General features: G+C 39.4%; 1 protein-coding gene across 1 annotated transcript in view; it reads right to left on the reverse strand.

The window, feature by feature from the left end:
• RASGRP1 (RAS guanyl releasing protein 1) overlaps positions 1 to 21,445 on the reverse strand; it is a 776,793-nt gene that overhangs the window by 273,764 nt on the left and 481,584 nt on the right. The window contains exon 6 of the mRNA XM_081507137.1: positions 16,046 to 16,147. The gene's annotated coding sequence lies outside the window, so the exon portion shown is untranslated. The remainder of the gene's footprint in view (positions 1 to 16,045; positions 16,148 to 21,445) is intronic.

Below are 21,445 nucleotides of genomic sequence, written 5' to 3' on the forward strand. Positions count from 1 at the left end.
CATATGGTTCTGGTATGGAGGCTAAGGATGATGAAGAGCTGGACATCTAGTAGGGAAGACAGTAGGTGGACACAGATGGCTGTGTCCAAAGAGGCATTTCTAGCTGCTTCCTGGCTCGTAATTTTGCAGCTATTCATTGGGCATGGTTATAGTGGGTGGGGTTGTGACTGGCTATCAGGACTGATAATTTAGACTATTCTCTGATATCTTTCATACACAGAGAACAAAGATGTCTAGAGAAAGTCTAAATGAGTTTTCAATTTGCGAGCTGCTTAGCATCAGATTAGAGTCAGTGGCAGGTAGAGTTCGGTGCCAGGTCAATAACCCAGATTTATATGCCCATATAATAGGAATTTCCTTAGGGATCATTCCTGGAAAGGAGGTCTCTCTCTGGAGAGTTATAATGAGGTGGGCTTAAGTCATCAGAGGTCCCACTGTTATCATGTCTTTAAGGTAGCCACTGAAAATGAAAGAAATGTAGAAACATAAAATGCTGGTGTCTGACCTTCAGTAAGAGATCTGGGAAAGAAGGAGGCAGCTTTGATCCCCCCTCACTCCAAATGATAAGGACAGTACTCAAACTCATTTGATTTTTCCAACTCTTGGGGTTCACTAAGAAACTTTTTCCAAGGGTCTTTGGAAACAGAACTCATTCTACCTGTAATTGTTTCTAAGGAGGAAGTCATTAAGGAAGGCTTAATCTCTCAATCTTTTTGGTACTGAGCAAATCCTTAGTGAGAAATAAGGATGTACTTTGTGCATGCTCTTTTGTGTGGGCAGGGGGTTACCACAGATCATGTTTAAGGGGAAAACCTCCTGTTGAGGTAGTGTCTCCCCTAGAGCTCCTTACCAATGGGTTTATTTGTAGTTACCAAGAGGACCCTCTAGACCCCTAAAGTACTGACCAGATGTGCAAGCTAATCTATTCTGGAACTAAAATCAGGAACTTTTAAAGTAATCTACGTATCTTTGTTTTATCCATTAAATAAATTTGGGATTGTTTTTATGGAAGGTAACCATGCTTTCTCATTCAATGCTCTTTGCAAATTTCTACTCCCCTTTAAGCTTCAACTCAATTATCACCTCTTCTGTAAAGCCTTCTCTAACCCAAATCCAGCACTGTTATTGGTTGTTGCATCTGCTCTCTCCTTGAACCTTTTGGGTTCATTCATCACGACAATGATGACCTTGCATTGCAGTGGTTTGGGATGAGTATATCTTCTCACTTGGCATGTATCTCCTTTAAGTAAGGCTATCTAGTGTACATAGCAGTGGTCAATAAATTTATGAGGGAAGAAGTATCCTTGGGGCCAATTTTCATCTAATAGAAGGATCATGGGGCTGCTCCAGTATGGCATTTCTTATGTTCTTGAGTAGAGAAATATTACAAAGGTACAGATGGATTTAGGTTGTATAGGTTCAGTCATTTACTTACCACCTTCATGATTTTACTGTATCTATTACCACATGTATTAATATTTAATCTTTTTTCCTTTAGCTTAACTCATTTCTTTTAGTTTGAGAGAAAAAAATTTAAGAAAATTCAGAACATGTATATAACCTGCCATAAATAGAGGATAAACATCCAAATGCATTGAAATGTGAGTGCTTATCTATACGACTAGGGGTAAATGGAGCACTCTCTGGAAACATTGCTGCAGGGCTTTAACGAAGCTACCATTTCCTTCCTCTAAAGTATCCTTACTATTAAGTGTGTCATCAGTATTTCAGGTATATCTCCATTGCAGTACTTTACATGGCAGAAGAGAGTAGACGTGCTCTCCAGCCTTTCCCCAAAGCCCCACCATCATCTCCCTCCATCATACAAGAGTGGACATTCTCCCCAGGGTGTTTGCTGCACAGCCTCAAAGTGACCCATTATAAATTCCTCTGAAATATTCATTTTTGTCTTGACAGTAATAAACATTCTGTTTCCACATCAAAGTACATATTTATAATTATTTCCATACAAAAATAAATGTTCCTCCAAATACTGGATTAAGTTGATGATCTTGGATACTGTTTATTGGTGATGTTGAGTAAAACCAATTACACACTACATACTTTGAGAAACATGGTCTTGAGAAAAACACAGTATTTTATTAGATGGTCTCCAACATGTGGTTTGGTAAGAGATGTCCCACTGAATGACATTGCAACTGAGATCCAAAGAGACTGAGCTTTGTAGAAAACTCTAGAAAAAATTTACCTACTGATACAGTAAGAAGTGAGAAACAGAGGTGGTTATCTAGATCATCCTGGGTCAGACTTAAAACTTATTTACTGAAAATTAACTCTGGAGCAGCAGCAGCAACTCTGGAGGTAGTTGATAATTAGTTTTTATCTGAATGGCAAAGGTCAATGAGTCCCTCTCCATATTATAGGAAGATGTTATTTATTTTCATTAGCTTTGGTCACTCTCATCCAGGCCCCAGTGATGGCACACAGCAGGACAGGGTGTGGGTGGCTCAGGGCCATTAAAGTACATATCCTTTCCCCATTGAAAGTACCCACATATTTTGTGAATGGTGTGCAATAGTAGTTAGAGACTACGTAGAGGTTTTTCCATTCATCAGCTGACTTCAGTATAGCAGTTGGGAGCTCTGATCTAGACTATTTCTATATGGCTCAACTTATTGAATAATAACTATGTGATGCAAGTCCATTCTGAGTTAGGGCAGAGTTGGAAATTGGAATTTGACTGGTAGATGTTGATTTTTTTTGGCTGATCTGGTTCTCATTTCTAAATTTAGAAAAAGGAAAGAGAAGCTCTTGGCTTTAATGCAGTATCCTGTTTCTGTACTTACTGCTAGTGGAGTTGGCTGGCAGGTTGATTAAACATCTTCATTTAGCTGGTAGGAGACTTGTAATACTGCTGAGAAGAATAAACCCCAAAGGGGAAAAGCAAAAACTGGATGGGAGTCAGTTTTAATGCTTCAACTTGGCTTCAAATGAAACTGTCTACATGGTCTTTCTTATTTAACAGGAATTTCAGGGTTTTATTAATAGTAGTTTTAGATGACAGGATTAAGAAAGCTTTAATTATTTTAATGTAGCATGCTCAGTCTTACCTCATGGGTGTGTGTGTGGGTGTGTGTGTGTGTGTGGAAGGGGACCAGTGGCCATTTAGAGTAGTTTTTGTCAATGGCAGCATTGTTGGTCAAGTTCCAGGGAGTGAGATTTGGTAGCAACTGACATTTGGGCTGAAGAAAATTAACCCATGTACTATTTGCTAGTCTCACTGGCCTCAAGAGTCATTAGCAGCTTACCCTCAAAAGCAATAGAAACTGGGGCCCCTCTCTCCCATGGTGAAGAGTGATTTGTCTATTGCTCATTTGATGACCAGAGACACTAGTGAGAGATCAAGTCAGGAGGTCTGCTCTGACTCTCCATCAGGCCTCTGGTCCATTTCTTTCCATTTCTTTCAGTCTAAACTTAGATGTTAGGAACCCAAGAACACAGACACCAACGATCCATTGTCAATCTGCCTTTGAGTAAAAATAGATATTACACATCTCCTGAGTCCTGTTTCTTGACAACATTTGATTTGTAATCCTGAGAAAATAGCCACAGCTGCCAGAGATGTCTCTCCTCTGCCTCTCTCCCCGTGGTCTAAGGCAGGTATGGAGGTGAAGAGCTGTGAGTTTCTGTGGCCCACCCTGATTTTTGATGAGTCCTTTCTCCATCTCGCTCAGGGGGAAGAAGAGGAGTCAAACAGGAAATGGCACGCTCTGCCCCCTGTCCAAACTTCCTCAACAGCCAGAGAGAAAGAGGGGGGAGGTGTCTATGAGGATTTGGAATTGGCAGACACTTCTGCATTTCTAACAAGGGGTGGGTCAGACAACTTGCAGGAAACTGAACCCTTCCTACAACTGCCTAGAGACAATGTATATCCCTGCTTCTGTTTACCCAGGCCCTTGTCAGGCTGGCACATGCATCAGTAACATGGTAGGCTGGCTTCTGAACTCTGCTCCTCGCAGGGTATAACCCCTGGCACTCACACAAGCTCACTTCTCTTAGCTTCTGTTTCCTCATAAAAGCGAGTATTGGATACTTTTCTAAGGATACTTTTAACTTAAATTCTATGATGTGATTTAATCGTGAGATGGGGAAAGGAAGGTGTCCATAGGTGGAGGATCTTGGGATGAAAATACAAATCTCTAAGGTCAATTCAGGTCTCTTCATTTTTGCCTTTGATTATACTCAACACCCCCGTCACTTCCTAGGACTTCCACTTCTTTGCTCTGCTACCTTCAGCAAATTGCTTAGACCCTCTAGATCGCTGTTACTTCTAGAAATGGGTAGCAATGATACCAGCCATATGGGGTTGTGGATTTGGGTATCTTCACTTTGAGAACTAAATGGTTATATGTTTAAAGCACCTAGCAGAGGGCATGCTCATGTACGAGTGCTCAGTAAAGGTGAATTTTCTCCACTTTCCCAATGCCATACACAAAAATAAACTTAAAATGGATTAAAGGAGAGGAGAACAAGATAGGAGAGGAGTAGGTGGACGTGGAGTACATCTCTTTCCATGGATACATCAGGAATACACCTTCAGACAGAAGTGCATGCAGAACACCAGCTGAAAGCAGACAGAAGTACCTGACTAGTGGAAAAGAACACATTGAACCACACAAAACTCGGTAGGAGGAAGGAACTAGGGGAAAAACAGGAGTGTTAGTAGGACTGGACCTGTCCTCGGCAGGTGGGGGAATTGAAGCGGGGGCCCAATCCCCACATTGGGGCAACTGTCTGAGTCACAGGAGAAACATTTAAGGCTGAGAGTGAAACAGCTGCTCTGTGGCAGCCTAAATGGAATGAGAATCAGACAGTCCTTGCCGCAGCCATGCATAACTGACATGCATGAAGGTCCCCTGGAAGGTGCAGCAACTAGGAGCTGGAGTTTGGGGAGTGTGGAGCAATCCCAGGGCGAAGGCTGCTGTTGACTGCAGAGAGACTGATCGAAGGGGAGGTGAGGGAGGAGATTGTGATGGGAAATGCCTGTGGAGGAAAGCCAGGCAGCCATGGAAGCAAGGTGATACAGCTGAGTCACATGTAGGGGGTGAAGCCATCACCATAGCCTTTCTCCCCCCACACGCCAGCATAGGCAGCTGAACAATGAAGAGGCTGGCCCATGGAATGCCTGACGCACTGAACTACAGAGCAGGACCCCACCCAGGGTGCCCCTTTAAGTGCCTGATACACCGATCTACAGAGTAGGACCCCAGCCAGGGGGGCCCCTCTATGTGCCTGGCGTGCAGAACAACAGAGAAGGACCTCAGGCAAGGGAGCCCTCTAGGTGCCTGAATGGGGGAGCTATGGAGAAAGACCGGCCAAAGAGGCCTTCTGATCGCCAGCTACGAGAGGCTCGAACAAAAACTGATAGGGCCGTAAGTCCTGCGGCAGAGGCAGTTTGTGTCCCTGAACACTTGGCGCCGCCATGGTCCCTGTAAGCCAAGCAGCTGTGCCACCTTCATGCTCAGCTCTCCCTGGGGCAGAGCTGCCACAGGCAAAAAATGTCTTGCGTCTATGCATGCAGGGTCACTTCGGTATTGTCTGACTCTTTTCAACTCTGTAGACTGTGGCCTGCCAGGCTTCTCTGTTCAGGGATTGGGGTTCTTCGGGTAAGAATACTGGAGTGTATTGGCCAATACTGGTTGCCATACCTTCTAGAGCACTATATTTCCTGCTGCCTTAGCTGCCAACTCCCCTGAATATCCGGTACTGCCAGAACCCCTGCAACCCAAGCAGCTGCACCACCTCCACACCTGGCAAACCCAAGTCCTCCAGCGCAGCCTCAGGAGCAAACCCCAGTGGACGATTCACGAGCAGTGATGGAAACAAAATCACAATTGAAACCCAAGGGCAGTGTGGCTAAGGAATAAGACCCAAAACCTACCCACCAGCTGTATAAGCTGCAGATTAAATCCACACGATCAACTAGGCAGAGTCTGTCTCTGCGGAATATATAAAAGGTCATTGAGAGCTCCCACAAAAGAAATGCACTAGTTCTGATAGCTGTGGCCATTGGAGGCAAGAACACATAGGAGCAGGACCAGATAAGAATCTGAGCTGTGCCCACAGCAGGTCCAGAGATCAGCACAGTGTTGGAGGGCATCCTAGGGAGGTGAGGTGGACTGTGACTCCCAGCAAGGGAAAGGACTCTGATAGCAGTGACTCAAGAAAAACATTTGTTATTCTTATGTTTTGACTTGCTCTGTAGATTCTTTTGGATTCCTGCCCCCTCTTTTCTCCCCTCTCTGTTGTGGTTGTCAGTTTTATTGGCACTGTGAAATCTAATTAAGCTTTTGAGCTTTGTTTTTTTCTCAGTCACATTTTTTATTACTGTTATAAACCTCTGCCTCTACGTTGGGCTTTTGCAGTTTTGCGTTTTTATTTTTCTTTAAAAAAATTTTTAAACCTATTATTTTTTCTACATTTATCCCTTTCTTTGCTTTTCCTACTGTTCTTTTCCCCTTGCAGTTAATCTTTAATGTATGTAAATCTTCTTTGTCTACCTCTATTTAACTTTGCATATCTATTCTTTCTTTCTTTCCTTTCCTCTCAACATATTTGTTAGTTTTTTTTTCATTCCTTTATTCCCCAATTGGCACCTTGTACTAGTTTTGCTTTCCAGTTTGTGCTTTAGTTGGTTTTTTTTCTGGTAGGTGTGATTTTTGGTTTCCTTTGTTCACTGGGTCAATCTATTGTACTTAATTTTTGTTGGACTGTTTTGATTTTGCTTATGGGTGTATATGTATATGTGTATATTCAGTCACACTTTTTATTGTTGTTATAAACCTCTGTCCCTACATTGGGCTTTTACAGTTCTGTGGAGTTTTCCTTTTTTCTTTTTTCTTCCATTTTGTTTTTTCTTTTCTCTTTATTATAATTTTAATTTTTAAAAAGCCTATTATATTTTTTCTACATTTATTCCTTTGTTTGCCTTCCCCACTTGGCACCTTGCTTTAGTTTTGTTTTCCAGTTTGTGCTTTAGTTAGTTTTAACTGGTAAATATAATTTTTTATTTCCTTTGTTCCCCAGGTCATTGTACTCTACTTTATTTTTGTTGAGCTGTTTTCACTTTGCTCATGGGTGTAAATGTATATGTGTATATTCCATTATTTTAATTATTATTTGCCTGATTTTGTAACTGCCATTTGTCTGGGGTTCATCTTTGGTTTCTCATTTTTGGATATTTGTTTTAATTTCACTTAATGCCATAACAAACCACTTGTGGAATCTTCATTCCTGACCAGAGATCAAACCCTGAGCCTTTGGAATGGGTACACTGACTCCAAGACCCTAGACTGCCAGAGAACTAACCCTGGGGAGTATCAAATAGTGAGAACTCACACAAAGGAAACCACTTGAATACAAGACCCGGCATCACCCAACCACCAGTAGCACCCTGTGCAGGATGCCTCATCTAAACAAGAAACAAAACAAAAATACAAACCCAATTATCAGCAGACTGGATTACCACCTCACTCAGTCTTGCCCACCAGAGGAAAAACAAACAAACAAACAAAAACTCGGCACAAATCTCACCCTATACAAAGCTTAAACAAACCAATGGACTAACCTTAGGAGGGCAGAAACCAAAAGGAAGAAAAAATTCAACCCTGAAGTTTGGGAAAAGGAGACCTCAAACACAATAAATTAAAAAAAAAATGATGAAAAGGCAGATAAATACTACACAAATGAAGGAACAAACTAAAAATACAGAAGTCCAAAAAAATGAAGAGGAAATAGGAAAACTGCCTGAAAAAGAATTCAGAATGATAGTAAAGATGATCAAAAACCTTGAAAACAAAATGGAAAAAATGCAAGAATCAATTAACAAAGACCTAGAAGAATTAAAGAATAAACTTATGGAGACAAATAACACAATGACTGAAATTAAAAATACTCTAGAAGGAATCAATAGCAGAATATCTGAAGCAGAAGAATAAATCAGTGAGCTGGAAGATAAAATGATGGAAATTAATTCTGAAGAGCAGAATAAAGTAAAAAGAATGAAAAGAACTGAGGATAGTCTCAGAGACCTCTGGGACAATATCAAATGCACCAACATTCAAATTATAGGGGCCCCAGAAGAAGAAGAGAAAAAGAAAGGGTATGAGAAAATTTTTGTAGAGATTATAGTTGAAAATTTCCCCAACATGGAAAAGGAACTAGCCAATCAAGCCCAAGAGGTACAACGAGTCCCATACAGGATAAACCCAAGGAGAAACATGCCAAGACACATACTAATCAAACTAATAAAGACTAAACACAAAGAAAGAATATGAAAAGCAGCAAGGGAGAGGCAACAGGTAACATACAAGGGAAACCCCATACACTTAACAGTTGATCTTTCAGCAGAAACTCTACAGGCCAGAAAGGAATGGCAGGATATATTTAAAGTATTGAAAGGGAAAAATCTACAACCAAGATTACAGTACCTGGCAAAGATCTCATTCAAAATTGATGGAGAAATAAAAAGCTTTTCAGACAAGCAAGAGTTAAGAGAATTCAGTACCACCAAACCAGCTTTACAAAAAATGTTAAAGGGACTTATATAGTCAAGAAATACAAGAGAAGAAAAAAGATCTAGAAAATCAACCCCAAACAATTAAGAAAATGGCAATAGGGACATCTATATCAATAATTACTTTAAATGTAATTAGATTAAATGCTCCAACCAAAAGATACAGACTGGCTGAATGTATACACAAACAAGACCCATATATATGCTGTCTACAAGAAATCCACTTCAGATCTCAAGATACATATAGACTAAAAGTGAGAGGATGGAAAAATATACTCCATACAAATGGGAAGCAAAAGAAAGCTGGAGTAGCAATCCTCATATCAGACAAAATAGACCTTAAAATAAAGAAGGCTACAAGAGATAAGGAAGGACACTACATAATGATCAAGGGATCAATCCAAGAGGAAGACATAGCAATTATAAATATCTATGCACCACATAGGAGCACCTCAACACATAAGACAAACACTAACAGACATAAGAGGATAAACTGACAGTAACACAATAATAGTAGGAGACTTTAACACCCCACTCACACCAACGGACAGATCATGAAAACAGAAAATTAATAAGGAAACACAAGTCTTAAATGATACATTAGATGAGACAGATCTCATTGATATCTTCAGGACATTCCATCCAAATGCAGAAGAATACACCTTCTTCTGAAGTGCACATGGAACATTCCCCAGGATAGACCACATCTTGGGTCACAAATCAAACCTCAGTAAATTTAAGAAAATCGAAATCATGTCAAGCATCTTCTCTGACCACAATGCTATGAGACTAGATATCAATTACAAGAAAAAAACTGTAAGAAGCACAAACACATGGAGACTAAACAACATGTTTCTAAATAACCAACAGGTTACTGAAGAAATCAAAAGGGAAATCAAAAAATTTCCAGAAACAAATGACAATGAAAACACGACAACTCAAAACCTGTGGGATGCAGCAAAAGCAGTTCTAAGAGGGAAGTTTATAGCAATACAATCCTACCTCAAGAAACAAGAAAAACATTGAATACACAACCTAACTTTAAACCTAAAATAACTGAAAAAAGAAGAAAAACCTCCAAAATTAGTAGAAGGAAAGAAATCATAAAGATCTGAGCAGAAATAAATGAAAAAGAAACGAAAGAAACAACAGTAAAGAAAAATAAAACTAAAAGCTGGTTCTTTGAGAAGACAAACAAGATTGACAAGCCTTTAGCCAGACTCATGAAGAAAAAAAGAGAGAAGAATCAAATCAACAAAGTTAGAAACGAAAAAGGAGAAGTTACAACAGACAATGCAGAAATATAAAGGGTTATAAGGGTTATAAGAGACTATTATGAACAACTATATGGCAATAAAATGGATAACCTGGAGGAAATGGGCAGATTCTTAGAAAAGTTCAATCTTCCAAGACTGAACCAGGAAGAATTAGAAATTATGAACAACCCAATTACAAGCACTGAAATTGAAGCTGTGATCAAAAATCTCCCAAAAAACAAAAGCTCAGAATCAGATGGCTTCACAGGAGAATTCTGTCAAAACGTTTAGAGAAGAGCTAACGCCTATCCTTCTAAAACTCTTTCAAAAAACTGCAGAGGAAGGAACACTTCCAAACTCATTCTAAGAGGTCACCATCACCCTTATATCAAAATCAGACAAAGACAACACAAAAAAAGAAAACTACAGGCCAATATAACTGATGAACATAGATGCAAAAGACCTCAACAAAATTTTAGCAAACAGAATTCAGCAACATATCTAAAAGCTCATACACCATGATCAAGTTGTGTTTATTCCAGGAATGCAAGGATTCTTCAATATACACAAATCAATCAATGTGATATACTATATTAACAAATTGAAAGATAAAAGCCATAGATCATCTCAATAGGTGCAGAAAAAGCCTTTGACAAAATTCAGCACACATTTATGATTAAAACTCTTCAAAAAATGGGCATAGAAGGAACCTACCTCAACATAGTAAAGGTCATATATGATAAGCCTACAGCAAACATTCTCAAGGGTGAAAAACTGAAAGCATTCCCCCTAAGATCAGGAACACGACAAGGGTGTCCACTTTCACCACTATTATTCAACATAGTTCTGAAAGCCCTAGCTACAGCAATCATAGAAGGAAAAGAAAGAAAAGGAATCCAGATTGGAAAAGAAGTAAAGCTCTCACTGTTTGCAGATGATATGATACTGTACATGGAAAACCCTAAAGATGGTATCAGAAAATTACTAGAGCTAATCAGTGAATTTAGCAAAGTTGCAGGATACACAGTCAATACACATAAATCACTTGCATTTCTATATACTAACATTGAAATATCAGAGAAATTAAGGAATCAATCCCATTCACCATTGCAACAAAAAGAATTAAATATCTAGGCATAAACTTACCTAAGGAAACAAAAGAACTGTACACAGAAAATTGTAAGACACTAATGAAAGAAATCAAAGACAACAAAAACAGATGGAGAGATATTCCATGTGCCCAGGTAGGAAGAGTCAATATTGTGAAAATGACTATACTACCAAATGCAACCTACAGATTCAATGTGATCCCTATCAAATTACCAATGGCATTTTTCACAGAACTAGAACAAAAAATTTCATAATTTATATGGAAACAAAAGACCCCAAATAGCCAAAGCAGTCCTGAGAAAGAAGAATGGAGCTGGAGGAATCAACCTTCCTGACTTCAAATTATACTACAAAGCTACAGTCATCAAGACACTATGGTACTGGCACAAAAACAGAAATGTAGACCAATGGAACAAGATAGAAAGCCAAGAAGTAAGCCCATGAATCTATGGGTACCTTATTTTTGACAAAGGAGGCAAGAATATACAATAGGGCAAAGACAGCCTCTTCAATAAATGGTGCTGAGAAAACTGGACAGCTACATGTAAAAGAATGAAATTAGAACACTTCTAACACCATATACAAAGATAAATTCAAAATGAAATAAAGACCTAAATATAAGACAAGAAACTATAAAACTCTTAGAGGAAAACATAGGTAAAACACTCGATGACATAAATCAAAGCAAGATCCTCTATGACCCACCTCCTAGAGTAAAGGAAATAAAAACAAAAGTAAACAAGTGGGACCTGACTAAACTTAAAAGTTTTTGCACAGCAAAGGAAACTATAAGCAAGGTGAAAAGACAACCCTCAGAATGGGAGAAAATAGCAAATGAAACAACTCACATAGGATTAATTTCTAAAACATACAAGCAGCTCATACAACTCAATGCCAGAGAAACAAACAACCCAATCAAAAAGTGGGAAAAAGACCTAAACAGACATTTCTCTAAAAAAGACATACAGATGGCTAACAAACCCAAGAAAAGATGCTCAATATCACTCATAATTGGGGAAATGCAAATCAAAACCACAATGAAATATCACCTCACACCAGTCAGAATGGCCATCATCAAAAAGTCTAAAACAATAAATGCTGGAGAGGGTGTGGAGAAAAGGGAATGCTCTTGCACTGTTGGTGGGAATGTAAATTGATACAGCCACTATGGAAGACGGTATGGAGATTCCTTAAAAAACTAGGAATAAAACCACTATATGACCCAGCAATCGCACTCCTAGGCATATACCCTGAGGAAACCAAAATTGAAAAAGACATATGTATCCCATTGTTCACTGCAGCAGTATTCAATAGCTAGAACATGGAAGCAGCCTAGGTGTTCATCAGCAGATGAATGGATAAAGAAGTTGTGGCATGTATACACAATGGATTATTACTCAGCCATAAAAAGGAACGCATTTGAGTCAGTTCTGATGAGCTGGATGAACCTAGAACCTATTATACAGAGTGAAGTGAGTCAGAAAGAGAAAGAAAATTATCATATTCTAATGCATGTATATGGAATCTAGCAAAATGGTACTGAAGAATTTATTTACAGGGCAGCAACAGAGAAACAGACATAGAGAATAGACTTGGGGAGAGGGGAGGAGGGGGTGAGATGTAAGGAAAGAGTAACATGGAAACTTACATTATCATATGTAAAATAGATAGTCAATGGGAATTTTCTGTATGGCTCAGGAAACTCAAACAGGGGCTCTGTATCAATCTAGAAGTTGGGGGGAATGGGGCAGGAGATGAGAGGGAGGTTCAAAAGGGAGGAGATATATGTATACCTGTGGCTGATTCATGTTGAGGTTTGACAGAAAACAACAAAATTCTGTAAAGCAATTATCCTTCAATAAAAAATAAATTAAAAAAAAAAAGGATTAAACTCCTAAATGTAAGACTGGATACTATAAAGCTCCTAGAGGAAAACAAGGCAGAACACTCCAACATAAATTGCAGCAATATCTTTTTGGATTCATCTCTCAGAGTAATGAAATAAAAACAAAAATAAGCAAATGGGACCTAATTAAACTTACAAACTTTTGCACAGCAAAGGGAACCATAAACAAAATGAAAAGACAACCCTCATAATGGGAGACAATATTCATAAATTACACAACCAACAAGATATTATTCTCCAAAATATACAAACAGCTCACACAGCTCAATATCAAAAAACCAAACAACTCAATCAAAAAATGGGCAGAAGACATAAGTAGACTTTTCTCCAAAGAAGACATATGGGTGGCCAAAAGCCACATGAAAACATGTTCAACATCACCAATTATTAGAGAAATACAAATATAAGCTACAATGAAGTGTCACTTCACATCAGTTGGAATGGCCATCATCAAAAGTCTACAAAAAATAAATGGTGGAGAGGGTGTAGAGAAAAGGGACCCCTCCCACAATATCAGTGGGAATGTAAACCAGTAAAACCACTATCGAGAATAGTATGGAGGCTCCTTAAAAAACAGAGCTACTGTGTGTATCCAGCAATCCCACTCCTGTGCCTATCCCTAGAGAAAACCATATTTCAGAAATACATGCACTCCAATATTCATTGTAGTACTGTTTATAATAGCCAAGACATGGAAGCAACCTAAATATTGGCCAACAGATGAATGGATAAAGAAGATGTGGTACATATATACAATGGAATATTACTCAGCCATAAAATAGAATGTCGTTTGCAGCAACATGGATAAGCCTAGAGATTAACTTACTAAATCAAGTAAACCAGAGAGACAAGACAAATATCATATGATATCACTTACATGTGGAACCTAAAAAAAATGATACAAATCAACTCATATACAAAACAGATATAGACCCACAGACATAGGAAACTTATGGCTGCCAAAGTGAAAGGCAGAGCAGAGAAAGAAAATCAGGAATCTGGGATTAACATATATACTTTACTATATATAAAAGAGATAAACAACAAGGATCTACTGAATATCACAGGGAACTATACCCAGTATTTTGTAATAAACTATAAGGGAAAAGAATATATATATATAATCACTTTGCTATACACCTGAAATTAACACATTGTAAATCAACTATAATAAAAAGTGAAAAATAATATCACTGATGCTTCTCAGAGCAGGAATATGATAAAGCAACAACTTTCTGTGTGTTCTTCACACTCCCTAAAGCTGTGCAGGTGAGAGATATGGAGACACTACAGGCTGATGCAAATTGTTCCCTCTTGCCAACCACTACCTCCAGAGCTCTCTACCTCCTGAATCTTACCTCCTCCTTGAGGCTGACTCCCTAGTCCCCACTTCTGTGGATGTTTCCTTGATTACTCTCGTCAAAAGAACCCTCTTCCATGTCTGGAGTCCTGTCATCTTTCCTCTCTGCGTCTACTTTTCACTTACATTGTGAAATATCTTTTGTATTTCAAATTGCTATTGGTATTTATATATCCTTTTTCTATTACCAGTGTATCTTTCTCTGGTGTCTATCTAGGGGGCAGATTTCTTGAGGGCAGAAAGCTTGTGTTTTTACAGCTCCCTAAACATAGCAAGCCTTCCACTTGTGGGCAGAATCTATGGTAAGAAATAATTTTACATTTTTCATCTGTTCCCATAGTAGGGCTGTCTTCTCACATCCTTACTACTCTTAATTATTACTGAATTTTCACTACAGTTCATCACTCTGCTTCTTTTGATCATAGCATAGATGAGCCTTCTAAATTCGCATTTGTGTTACTTTTAGAAAGATTATTTTTCTCTTCTCTTTACATGTAAAAATGAGGCTATGATTTTGAATTTTAGACGCCTCCCTGAGGTCTCAAAGATCTAACCTTAAGCTCTCCTCCATGACTTTTTAAGGTAGGTAACATATTAGTCTCTTAATAATGAGAAATTTTCTTTAAATGAAAGTCATAAACCCTTGATTCCTTTCCATACACCAGGCTTCATTATTGTAGTTCAAGTATTCCAGAAAAATGAAAGCATCAGTCTTACAAATCAATCTCCGTTTGACCTATTCGCTACAGTCAAAACCAAACACCTCCCTTAAAAGGTCTGCATTCCTCTGAGGCTAAATGATACCAAAAAATGTCAGAAACATCCTTGCGTTTGAGTCACCCCAGTCTAGCTCTGCTCCTATGGGCTGATTCAGCAGATTGGCTCCTGGTGGCGGGCACTGGTTTCCCAGCTCATTTACGGCCTATTTAAAAACAGACGGAGGCACCTCCACGGCGGATTTGTCAAAGGCCAAGGACATTTTTTCAGCATAGACTCCGAGCTTGTTGCCACATAAACACATAGAAGGATTTCACTTTAGCTTCCCCAGGTTTTTGGACTGACAACAAATGGTAAGAGGGATACGGAAGCCAATAAGGCAGCCTGGGGCAGCTAGAAGCCCAGGAGGAAGCTGAGAGTTACTGGCTCCAGCTCCAGGCTCAGGGTGAGGCTGTGAGCAAGCCTCTGCTGTGAAAGAACGTCTGGAAAACCTCTCTGCTGGACATTCCACCAGTAGACTCTAAGGCTGGATGATGTAGGAGTGAAGAGAATTTGCCTTGGATTCCCTGCGTTTAGTGAGTATTTCTCACCTCTAGCTCCCCAGTGAAATCACCTGTGAGGTTTTCCAAAGCTGCCAGTGTCTGGGCCACACCCCAAGCATGGGTGTTTTTGAAAAAATCTCTAGGGGATTCAGTACATGCAGCCAGGACAGAGAACCACTGACTAGTGAGAGTGACAAGTCAGATTTTCTTCTGAACATCTTGACTGAGATTTTTCCTTTCACTTCTATAGGAGACGTTTTAGGGTACATGTTAGTTGTTTATAACATATACTCTCTATTATTTCCCTAACTCCTATCCTCAGATAGAGCCCCTTCAGGAGTTAAAATAGTGATCTATTTCTAACTATTTATCTACACACACACATACACACACACATATGAAACTTACATATAATTTGTGTAAGGTTTCACTGGCACAGGGCTTACCTTGACTTCAATAAACCATCTTTTCTGTCTTGGATAGTTCAGCAGTTAGTGGTAGCAGTATGTTGGGTTCTATACTGGAAACTAAGCATCAGCAGACTTATTTCTAACCTGAACTCTATTATGTGATATTGGGTAAGTCTTGTATATTCTCTTTGAGCCATGATTTCCTTACCTGTGAAATGAAGGCATAAGGGCAGGTGTCCTCCAGGTGATTTTCAGCTCTAGTGTCCATTGGTAACATTCGTATTCACTGCTAAACATCATAGAGCAAGACCTGCAGAAGAAAAGGAAGTTCTTTTTCACATATGTGCTGGAACTAACCTCTTGCCTAATTTTCAGCAACTGTCTTCAGGGCTTATTGCATTAAGAGATCAAAGCCTACCTTTTAACTACCTGGGTGCTTGTCCCAGCTCTGCCTATAAACCTTCTGGGGAAGACTAATTAAAAAATTTCTTACTGGTATAAAATGAGTAAGCTTCCTTTAGAGTGCTAGGACTTTGTTTCCCAATGTGTGTCCTGTGGAACAATAGTCTCACAAGTTAGGCCTTGATAAAAAGGCACTGGAGTCCAATACATTTGAGAAATGGGACACAATCTAGCTCTCCTCTTCATGATTCAAAATACATATTAGTGCGAAAAGCATTGTATAGGACTTGTAAAGAAATCTTAATGTTGTTTAATGCAGTTTTGCGTGGAAGCGATCGTACTTATTTGAGCAACCAATTAATATCCAAAGTTCAAGGAACACACATAGGGAAATGCAGCTTGCTGCCCTGTGGCTTATAGGAAGCCTTGGGTATTCCTATGATCAGTGATGGTTTTGATATGGTGACTCCCACCCAACCCATTCTCTTTGGGAGGGTGCTAACGCTGATGTCAACTGAAGTCTACATCACCCCTTCTGTGGGTCTATCACTTCCCAGCCTCAAAACTCAAAGGTTATGAACCTCTGTAGTTGGTTAAGCAGATCTGGGGAGGTCATAGACCACCTGTGAAAAAGAATGGAGGAAGAGGATGCATTCTCTGCAGAATTCACTTAATAATACAAGTCGGCAGAGAAGAGAGAACTTTCAGGGGCTAAGACAGCTGAGAAGGTAGGGGACCAGAGACAGTAAGACCACAGGAAAGGCAAAATTAGCTCCCTTTCTTTGCTAATCATGCCCTTTGATTAAATATATTGATATGGACACTGCTTCAAGGATATAGTTTTTCTTCTTTTGATGGGCTTTTCTTGAATAACAATATATTCATACTGTTTTCCTTGAATAACAGTATATTGAATAAAAGTAGGGTGGATCCAGGAGAGATCTTAGAGATTGCTTGGTTCAAATATGGCAAACCTGTGTAACATATGGGGCCAGCTCTAACAGAGGTTGCCTGGAGCGCTGAGTAGAGGACATTGGCGTTACATCCTGACTCCTAACGATAACTGCCCTCTCTAAGGTGGTGGTACAGTGTCATGTGAGTGTTTGCCATTCCTTATGAAGATGAAGAAATCATTTGTAGAGAAGAAGATATACTTGCCCAAACTCATATTAAAAGACTTCTTTTTCTGTCTCCCTTCTCACTTATTGAGCATGAACAACATTTTTGATATTTAAAGGGCAAAAGTCTACAGACTATATACTTTGAGGTTATCTCAACCCAGTCAATGTACATGTTCATTTGCCAAATATGAATAAATAGTGAGAGCTAATAGGGATCATTCATGTCCCAATTCAGGCCAGTTGCTTCCACTTTGCCTTTATTTGTTTAGGTAAACATGGCCAGAGTTTGTGACCAAATATGGGACACTAACTTGGTGGTTTGAAAACATTCGGATTTTGCTGCTGTCACATTCTGAAGTCTGGGAAAAGGCTAGCATTCACTGGAATTTGAGAGCCACTGCTCCAGCTTCCCTGAGGCCTCTTAGTCCTGCCATCCAGATGCTTTCTAGTCCTGAGATGTGCTGTAGAGAAATAGAACATGGTGGGAGACTCCAGAGAGGAAAGTACTTCCATTTACTATGTTTGTGCCCTAAACACAGCCACAAAGATGGCTCTCTGATGGGCACCAGTACCCACTTTGGACTCTGGTTTCTTCCCCTTGACTCTGGCTAGCCTTGGGGGATACCTTCACTGACCTCTCTAGTTCTGTTCCAAATATTCTCCTGATCTTCTGCCTCTGGACACTCCTTAGCTTTTAACTTCTGCTTTGACAGATCTTTATCCTGAGAAAAGACCCTGAGATCTTACATGTAACACATAGGAATGAACTGCCTGCTGAAATCAAAAAGGTTTTCAAGTCAAGCTTCTGTCCAACTATGAAGAACATTTTGTAAACAGCAGTCTCCTTAATTGAGCCCCCAAAATATTTTCCCTAAAGATTATCCACATCCATTTCAGCTGCTCATTACAACATACATACCAGTAGCTCTCTACTCTGGAAATTGATAAAAAGCTTGAATAAGCTCTTTTCTTTTAAAATAAGCTATTCCAATATAAGTATGTTTATATCTTCATAGGAAATAGTGTAGAAGATGATATACCATGCTTTAATTATGGTTCACTTGGGGGAGGGGCTTGAGGTGGGTTTCGTTTTCTACTTTATACACATCAGTTTTTTAAAAATAAGAGCATATTTTCTAATTGGAAAATAAAAATATTAAGTAAAATTTAGAAAAATTAAAAAGTATTCATAATCTTAGAGATGAAGAAAATTCAAAATTCATTTAGCACTCTGACTCAAAATCTGCTGTGAATCTTTATCAAATAATTTTGCATACATTTGTAAGAGAGAGTGTGCGTGTGTGTGTGTATTGCTCACTGTCCTTTCTTAGGAAGAACTGTTCTTTATCTGGAATTATGTCTCTCTTACATTTTTGGTGTGTTAAACTGTGCATTGGTTTATGAAGTAAAAGTAACAGAGGATGATGATTTTTTTATATCCTTACTTGATATAATAAATAATTGGAGGTTGTGTGCTTAAATGTTTTAAAAAGTTAGGCAGAACGAGTATCCACGTTCACTGTAAAATATTGAAGCAGTGTTGAACCATACAGAGGAAGAAGTGAGAGACTGTTTCCATTTCTCACAGTCCTTCAATTATTAACCAATGTTATGAGTTTATAGATAACCTTTCAGAGCATTTTCCTGAAGGTACATGTATAGATTTGAGGTTATTTCACTTTGTTAAGTAGCTTTCCTCATATAATTGTCTATTTCTTGTAAAGTAAACTTGCTTTATCTCAGTTAGAGTGATTCTATCATTTCTGAAAACAGTATTATCAATCATTCCTTCACAATTTTGCCTAAATATAGGCCCTCCTCAACTTAAAAATAAGTTGTGTTCTAAAGGTTTTGTTTTATAAGCTGATCGGAATGTGTTCACTCATAAAATGTGCTACAAATATGTTTTACACGGTGGTTGCAGCTGCACAAGAAAAAGGTCAGTATGGAAAAGAACACTTCAAGACTATTTGCCATGTGTGAAAAGCCCTATTAAGAACTTTCCATTATTTCATTTACTCTTTGCAACACTTGTTAGGGTGGATATTATTCCAAATTATATATAGAGAGAAACTGATGTTCAAGGTAACTAAATTGCCCATTGTCATGCAGCTTGTAAATGTCAGAGCTGAGAGTCAGGTATCCTTGTATTTGGCTCTTAAGCCCACGCACATTCCAGCTCCAGGAAGTCAGTTTAATAGGGGAAAGATGCACATATAATTAGACTCTTGATGGCGCATGGCGTTTCATTTCTTCTGTTCGGTGATCACAGAGGAAATAACCAGGAGTTGAAGGGCCAGATGCTTTGGTTCCACCATACCTTACTCATCACAATTGATAAATAAGTCAGACTAGGGGATGACTTACTGATTGTTGCTGTAGAGATTTTTTTGGCTCCCTAAGCCAGGTAGTAACATACTATTGGTTCAGAAGTCATACTTCTGGCTTCTGATTGGGTTTGTCCAGTGGGAGGAATCGGCAGGAGACTGCAAGGTATGAGGAAAGAAAGTGTCAGGGACTTAGCTACCTGGCTGCTTTCCTGTCCCAGCTGCTTTGCAGTGGCTGCATTCCTATACTGATGCCACAGCTCCTGCTGGATGGCCTTCTCTACATATTCCATTTTCTGCACATTCCAGCAAATAGATCCTCCCCTGGTACCTGCGAACCTAAGGGTGGTTAATAGCATTGTACTCTTACTAGCCAGGTACTTTACCATTTCTTGTTGGTTTAACATAACCTTGCCCCCTCTTTTGGAAATGTCCCTTCATTTAATTCTCTTTAATTATTCCTTTTGACTCTACCATCTGTTTGCTGTTGGGAACCTGGCTGACCCAGTAAATGAAACCAGGATTTGTTCCTGAAAACAGAACCTCAAAATGGGATTCTGTGATTAGGTTGCTCACATATTTGATGAGGGCACAGAGAATCCCTTTGCCAAGGTGAAATGGATATCTTAGTATGTGGTAGAATAATAGCTACTCAAATTATCAACAGCTGTCACGAGGTGGTGTGCAGGTGGATGGCAGAGATGTGTCACTGTGGCATGAGGTGTTTTGTCAGGTGATTTAGATTATACAGAGTGTGCCATGGGCTGACTACTTAAAAATCGAGATAGATGGCATAAAGAGAGAAAAGAACAAATTATCGTTAGCCTTGAAAGCCCAACTCAGGGCATAGGTGAAAAACTGAATAACCTCTTTGGAATTGTTTAGAGACTCTTTTGCCCTCTGTAGCTGTAGGGCAAATAGCTCTAACTCAGGACAGCTTTTAAAAAATCTTTTATTGACTATATGCATGCATGCATGCTAAGTCGCTTCAGTCGTGTCCGACTCTGTGAGACCCCATGGACAGCAGCCCACCAGGCTCCCCCGTCCACAGGATTCTCCAGGCAAGAATACTGGAGTGGGGTGCCATTTCCTTCTCCATTATTGACTATAGCTGCAGGGCAAATACGATTGAAAGCCATCTGTGGCTAAATATGTATACTATCTCCATCCACCTTTCCTCCATTACACATATTTCTAGGAACTTGCAACCTGGTGGAAGAGACGGTGCACATGCTGAGGATTCAAGTCTACCTGGGCGTGACTCTCAGCTTTGGCAGGAACCACCTATATGGCATTGGGCAAATTGCTTATTCACCGAGAGACAAGTTGCTTCATCAGTAAACATGCAACACTGCTTGTTTTTCTATAAGGCATGAGTGGAAAAAGAGGGATTCCTGAGATATAAGATGACAAATATCTGAAGCAGATACAGAGAAGACTGAGAACTGAAATGTTCCAGTTCCCCTGATCTTTCATCACGTTGCCCATCCCAGCTTCATCTGGGGCAACCAGCCCTCCCCTCTAGTCATATCAAGGCCCATGAGCAGAATCAGTGCAGACCACTAGTGTTCTGGAGTGTAACCATGACCCCTTCTGCAGATAACCTAACCCTTTAAATAGCTTCTGCCTTGCTATGGGCACTTGTAGAAACTAAATACCTGACCACGTCAGTTTTCTGTGGCTGTAATAACAAATGGTCACAAACTTAGTGCCTTAAAACAACAGAAATTTTCTCTCTCACCATTCTGGAGGTTAGAC

The sequence above is a fragment of the Giraffa tippelskirchi genome, chromosome 7 (genome assembly GCF_054371585.1).
Source record: "Giraffa tippelskirchi isolate mGirTip1 chromosome 7, T2T-mGirTip1v1.2.pri, whole genome shotgun sequence".
In the NCBI taxonomy this organism is placed as follows: domain Eukaryota; kingdom Metazoa; phylum Chordata; class Mammalia; order Artiodactyla; family Giraffidae; genus Giraffa; species Giraffa tippelskirchi.